Genomic DNA, 7410 nt, shown 5'->3' with positions numbered 1-7410 from the left:
CCAGAGATTGAACCTGGGACCTTCTGCATGCCAAGCAGATGCTCTATCACTGAGCCACGGCCCCTCTCCATGGCTCTCCAGGGTCTCAGGCTGAGGTCTTTCACATCACCTACTTGCCTAGTCCCTTTAACTGGAGATGCCGGGATTGAACCTGGGACCTTCTGCATGCCAAGCAGATGCTCTACCACTGAGCCCTGGCCCCTCCCCTCCCATGACCAAAGAAGAAGGCGTTGCCATCCCTATTGTGCCCCTTGCTTTATCCCGCCACCAAAGATAGGAACCATTGCTTCAGTCGTCGTTCCTCCGAAGCCATATGCTTTCAGAAGTCATTCATTAAAATAAGCTGAATGTATTTTTTTTAAATGGAGACAAACATATTTTTGTGCCCATTCCCAGTCCAGAGCTCTTTAAAAATGCCGATAAGAGAACAGAAGCTTCAGGAAGAGAACATGCCTAGGAAGGAAATTCTTCCCGCCTATCAAAGGTTTTTTGAGCTTTGCCAAAGAGGAGTTCCGCACTTCCATGTATGTCTCTTTAGTCTCCTTTTCTAGCACTGAGTGTTCCATTTTTTCAAGTGACTCACTCCGGATTCACTTTCCAGTCCGGGAGAGGGGGAGTGAGAGCTGTTATTCCTCCAGACGCATTTGTTCTGATTTTGAACATACGGACCGCCGTTCTCTCTGTAGCTGTATCCACCACCCAGCCTAAGGCAAAAAAAGAAGGTTTTTTTTTTTGGCAAACTCTATTCTCACGTTCAATTCTGGCACCAGTGCAGGAACGGTATCCTCACACCCTTTCACCGTGGGTGCCCTGCCTAGAATTTGCATCGCATGTTCGGCATGTGTAGTTGCTTGGAAACCCAATTCTGGAGGGGGCTCCTGCTTCTCAGGAGACTGCGGATTTGTCCTTCACACACAAAAACCCCCACACCATAGCAACCTGAGCCAGCCTGGCCCAGGTTGCAGCCTGATGTTCGGTGTTCTTTGTTCAGCCAAGGTTTGACCCTCTTCGTTTCTGGGTTGGCCACGAGATAATCCAGGAGAGCCAGGGCCAGAGAAACCGACTGGACTTGCTGCTAAGGGAGGCACAATTTAAATGACCCCAGTAAATGCAGCTCTTGTAATGCATTTTTTGCCTGCTTATTTATTGTAATAACTCAATGTGTGCGTTTCTCGAGAAAACCCAGAGTACTAACTGCTCAGCAACCTCTCCCCATTCCTTCCATCTTCTGCCCCGATCTGTCTACCAGTCATGTAGATCAGTTGACCATCCTCTGTTTAAATGTAGCCACATGCATCCCTTAGAAACTACTGGCAGGATGTTATCCTGGCTCAGCTAAGGATTTGACGTGTGGTTCTCATGCTTATCAGTACCGGGTAAAGGGGGAGAGACGTCCAACGTGTCCACCTTGCCACATTCCCTTGGCTTTCAGACACACACGCTAGAATGTACACTTCATTCTTCTGTTCACCAAACCATTTTATATACATAACAACCTGATTTGCACCACGTGGGCGTGAGGAGTCTGGAGACCAAGTCCTATGAGGAAAGGCTGAAGGAGCTGAGTATGTTTAGCCTGGAGAGGAGAAGACAGAGAGGGAGTATGATAACCATCTTCAAGTACTTGAAGGGCTGCCATGTAGAGGAGGGTGCCGAGTGGTTTTCTGTTGTTCCAGAAGGTCGGACCAGAACCAACGGGTTGAAATTAAATCCAAAGAGTTTCCGTCTAGACATTAGGAAGAATTTTCTAACAGAGCGGTTCCTCAGTGGAACAGGCTTCCTCGGGAGGTGGTGAGCACTCCTTCCCTGGAGGTTTTTAAGCAGAGGCTAGATGGCCATCTGTCAGCAGTGCTGATTCTGTGACCTTAGGAAGATGATGAGAGGGAGGGCACCTTGGCCATCTTCTGGGCATGGAGTAGGGGTCACTGGGTGTGTGTGGGGGGCGGGAGGTAGTTGTGAGTTTCCTGCATTGTGCAGGGGGTTGGACTAGATGACCCTGGCTGTCCCTTCCAACTCTATGATTCCATGAGACCTTCTGGGAGAAAATGTTATAGTGCATGTCCCCCCCCCCCCCAGTTTTTGCAGGCCATTGGTTAGCTGAATTCTTTAAAAAGGACTTTCAAATTAGTGGTGTTGGTGGCTGGAAAATAGGTTTTATATGGTTAAATGGAAGAGTGCCGTGAGTAGTTGTAAGGCAACCTAGAATAAGGCCCACTGAATGCTGGTGTTCTGGAGGAACTCTACACTGAGATGTGGTTAGTTGTCTGCTGCCATCTTGCTAAGGGGTTTAAACCGTTCACTAGCTGCAGGTCCTTTCTGAATCCAAATGAGAACCATTTAAGGTCTTCGGTGTTCCTGCAATACAGCTTTTTAAAATATATACTCTGAATTATGTAGGACTCTTTTTGAAGGGGATATAATTGGCTTTTCTTCTGTAGTGCAGTCAGAAAGTTATGAGTTAAAGGCTTTTTAAAGGACTTTGCTATTAGTATGATTACTAAAGTGCATATAGCTGGTGCCTGATTATATTTCTGAAAGTCCATAGCAACCAGAGACTGTTCAAGAGGCAGGGAGGGGCTGTGGCTGAGTAGCAGAGCCTCTGCTCGGCGTGCAGAAGGTCCCAGGTTCAATCCCCGGCATCTCCAGCTGGAGGGAGATTGTGTGTTAACCAGCATCCAACAAGTCATTGGTGATCTTAGAATAAAACCATAGAGTTGGAAGGGGCCATACGGGCCATCTAGTCCAACCCTCTGCTCAATGCAGGATCAGCCTCGAGCATCCCTGACAAGTGGCTTGTCCAGGCTCTGTTTAAAGACTACCAGTGAGGGGGAGCTCACCACCTCCCTAGGTAGCTGATTCCACTGTCGAACAACTCTTATTGTAAAGCTTTTCCCAAATATCCAACCGGGACCTTTCTGCCTGCGATTATTGCGAGTTCTATCCTCTGCCACCAAGAGGAACAACTCCCTGCCCTCCTTTAAGTGAAAGTCCTTCAGATATTTAAGGGGAGCAATTGTGTCCCCCCTCAACCTCCTCTTCTCCAGAGTGAACATTCCCAACTCTCAGCCTTTCCTCATAGGGCTTGGTCTCCAGGCCCCTGATTATCCTCGCTGCTCTCCTCTGCACCCGCATAATCTTCTGTTTTATCCGTTATTTTAAAATAGTCTTGAGCAGGAAAAATCACAAATATTTATAGATAGATAGAGAGGGAGGGAGGGACGGAGGGCGGGGGCTTGGAAGCATTAGAAAAAATAGAATTTGGATTTTTAGCTCCCTGTTGGTTTTTCTCTTTCTGAATCTTCTAAGATGTGGCCCTTCTCAAACTTACGGCCGTTAATCCCCAGAAACCTTCTGAATTAAGCATTGTCATGCGCATATAAATGGGGGGTGGGCGGGTGAAATGTAAGTATCATCTGTCCTAGTCGCCGGTATAGATGTACTCTGATAACACTGCATAAATCCGGACAAACATCCAGCCCCACATCCGTGTTCCTCAGCGAGGATTGTGAGTAGGAGGGAGGGGGGGGGGAGAACCTGCCTGTTGGGTGAGAACGGTGCCGACAGTTTGCGAAAATGGGTCACAGGAAACGCTTTGGAGTGACTTGTTTTGAATTGCGAGGAGCGCTCGTGGCACGGAGCCTGGCTGAATATTTTGGGCATATTTTGATCTGGCAGCCTCATTCTGCCTCCTTTGAAAGTATATCAAAACAGGCTGTGGAGGTTTTGATCAAGCGAAACGAAAGATTTTTTTTGCTGAATTTTGATTAGCGCTGCGGCAGGCTGGGCGTCTGCTTTCCCGGGGCTTCTGCGGCTCGTTCAAAAGGTAGCCCGCCCCAGCCGTTGGGCGTACAAGCAGTCATTTCGACCCTTGCAGTAGGGTCGCCAGGTCCCTCTTCGCCACCGGTGGGAGGTTTTTGGGGCGGAGCCTGAGGGGGGGAGGGACTTCAGTGCCATAGAGTCCAATTGCCCAAGCGGCCATTTTCTCCAGGTGATCTGATCTGTATCGGCTGGAGATCAGTTGTAATAGGAGGAGATCTCCAGCTAGTACCTGGAGGTTGGCAACCCTACCTTACAGTGACTTGAGGCAACCAGCAAGGAACCATAAGACTTAAATGGTGGGGATGCTTCCACCTTTACCCAGGGGGAGATGCGATCCACCCAGGGCCAGTGTCAGGATGGCCACCGAGGCCCAGGTCTTCTAGAGGGGCCTGCGACGCTGTCTCCCTACCCATGAGCCTCCCCTGCTGCCTGTCACCTTGCTTGTGAACCCATGCCCCACCCTGCGGGCGCTGCCCAGTGCTTCTGGGGAAAGCGAGCATGAGGCGAATGGCCGTAAAACTCCCAGCAGCACCAAGGTCCCACCAAGACCCTGGAGAGCCACTGCTGGGAAGGATGAACGAGCACTGGCAGCTGGCCAAGGCACAAGCAGGTGGGCAAGGGATGCATGGGCAGGCAGTATGGTAGGAGAATGTGGGCAGGTTGGTGTGAGCGGGGGGCACAGTGGAGGGAGGAGAGGGGGCTCTAGGCATTCTCTGCCCAGGGCCCTGCAAGACCTAGAACCGGCTCTGAATGCACCCCCCCACCCCCAACTCATACCTTTCCTTTAGTGTTGGAGTCACCGAAACCCTGGGTCTGCACACACACAAAAATGCATTTTATTTTTTTTGGCACAGTTCTGTCTTACAGGTATCAGCATGACTGTAAAGTCTGGCCTGTCATGTTTTGGCTGTTTGTATCCGCGTGTTTGTTACTCAGCCCACGCTGCCAAGATAGTTGTTCTTGGCTGCAGAGGCAAGCTGCTTCCCCCCCCCCCCCATTCATCGTTTCTGCCACGGCTCCATTCTGCGCCCAGTTTAACCCGTTCCTTGCTCACACGGCGAGCGAGGAAGGCCCCGAGGAGCGGTGACGGCGTCGTTTTCTCTGGTAAAAGGAGCGCCGCCCATGCACTGCGTATAAAATGCTGCCGGCGTAAAATATTAAGGCTTTGTAATGGTGGCCCTAAGGCTGGTGGGCCGCTTGGTCTGCATTGCTAACCAACCGTCGGAGCTGAGAGCTGGAGGCATGTGGGAGAAAGTGACACCCATAGGCCACAGAAACGATGATATGATAGCCATCTTCAAGTACTTGAAGGGCTGTCATAGAGAGGAGGGTACCGAGTGGTTTTCTGTTGCCCCAGAAGGTGGGACCTGAACCAACGGGTTGAAATTTAATCAAAAGAGTTTCTGTCTAGACATTAGGAAGAATTTTCTAACCGTTAGAGCGGTTCCTCAGTGGAACAGGCTTCCTTGGGAGGTGGTGAGCTCTCCTTCCCTGGAGGTTTTTAAGCAGAGGCTTGATGGCCATCTGTCAGCAATGCTGATTCTATGACCTTGGGCAGTTCATGGGAGGGAGGGCATCTTGGCCATCTTCTGGGCATGGAGTAGGGGTCACTGGGTGTGTGTGTGTGGGGGGGGAGGTAGTTGTGAGTTTCCTGCATTGTGCAGGGGGTTGGACTAGATGACCCTGGTGGTCCCTTCCAACTCTGATTCTATGACACCACGGTTCTGTGGTGCTGTGGTCAGCACCATTTGCGCCAAGGAAAAGGGGAAGCTCGGGATGCCATCTTAATTTCCTGCTGGACTGTTTTCTGTCCGCTCTCTTCCGGCGGTCACCCCGGAGGTACTCCCCGAGGGAGACGCTTCGCAAAAGCTTTTTGCAAGTTTAACGTGTCATCCAGAGGACTGGTAGTTGAAAACACACTTCCCAGTTTATTCCTTTTTAAGCAGGACAAAGTGCTATTTCCCCCCGGGCCTCCAGCAAGGACATTTGCAGCTGTGCGGCCTAATGGGAGGCAGGGTGGTTCACCGTGTCAAAGCAGAAAGGTGCAAGCTTCTACTCAATTAGTCCAATATTTTAAAACTAAAAGTGATTTTGATTGCCTTAAAGCAGAGGTTCCCAAACTGTGCTCCAAGGAGCACTTGGTGCTCCGCGAAACATCGCCTGGCTCTCCACGAAGAGATTGGAAAGAAAAAAACTATCGTCATTCGGTTTAGTATATAAGTGCTAGGTGAAAATTTAGTGCTCCGTGACGAATTTCTCTCCTGAAAAGTGCTCTATGACTCAAAAAGGTTGGGAACCTCTGCCTTAAAGAACTTCAGTGGTGAGGGGGTGTGGCTCAGTGGAAGAGCCTCTGCTTGACATTGCAGAAGGTCCCAGGTTCAATCCCCGGCATCTCCAGTTAAAGGACCAGGCAGTAGGTGATGGGAAAGACCTCAGCCTGAGACCCTGGAGAACTGTTGCCAGTCTGAGTAGACAAGTCTGACCTCGACGGACCAAGGGTCTGGTACAGTATAAGGCAGCTTCATGTGTTCAGTGCGTGATTCAAAATGCCAAGTGCCCATCAACTGGTCTCAAGCCCCATGACAAGTGCTTAACTCAACCTGCACTTTTTTTCGTAGTTAATTATATTTTTGTAACTCAGCATAAAATTTGGTGAGCTGTAATTAGGTCATGCTAGGAAAAGTTGAGGGCAGCAGGAAAAGAGGAAGACCCAACAAGAGATGGATTGACTCAATAAAGGAAGCCACGGCCCTCAGTTGGCAAGATCTGAGCAAGGCTGTCAAAGAGAGGACGTTTTGGAGGATGTTGAATTCATAGGGTCGCCATGAGTTGGAAGCGACTTAACGGCACTTAACACACGCAATTAAGGTTTGGCCCACTTTGGAGGCAGGCAGGGGAAATGATTGTTCTTTCCTGTTCCGAGGGCTTTCCTGATGTTGTGGGCGCGCAGGGATGTGCTACAGATATTCCTGCAGCCTAGTGGCATGGCTGCTGCTACCCCAACAAATAAATAACAGTGATATTAGAAATTCGGGCCATCTGATTCCACAGTCCACTTCAACTTGCTTAGCCATAGCTAAGCGATCAGCAGAGTAAGGTCTCCTCTGGTCCAGAGAAACCCTAATAGCATCTGATCGCTGCCAGAAGATGTAGAGATGGCCACAAGTTTAGACAGAAGATTAGGTTTAAGATTAGGTTTAGAGGAGATTAGACAGAAGAAGAAGAAAAAGAGTTGATTTTTATATGCCGACTTTCTCTACCTTTTAAGGAAGAATCAAACCAGCTTACAATCACCTTCTCCTTCCCACAACAGACACCTTGTAAGGTAGGAGAGGCGAAGAGAGCTGTGACTCGCCCAAGGTCACCCAGCTGGCTTTATATGTGGGAGTGGGGAAACCAACCCAGTTTACCAGATTAGAGCCCGCCGCTCATGTGGAGGAGTGGGGAATTGAACCCAGTTCTCCAGATTAGAGTCCACCGCTCTTAACTACTACACCCTACTCCTCCATAGAAAACCCAACCAAGGAGGCCTCCCAAAAAATGTCAGTTTTTAAGTCCCTCTTCGTAGTCGTCAAAGCAGCGCCTGCCGGT

Source organism: Euleptes europaea, chromosome 20 (genome assembly GCF_029931775.1).
Source record: "Euleptes europaea isolate rEulEur1 chromosome 20, rEulEur1.hap1, whole genome shotgun sequence".
Lineage (NCBI taxonomy): Eukaryota > Metazoa > Chordata > Lepidosauria > Squamata > Sphaerodactylidae > Euleptes > Euleptes europaea.
Note: the sequence above shows the minus strand (reverse complement) of the source record.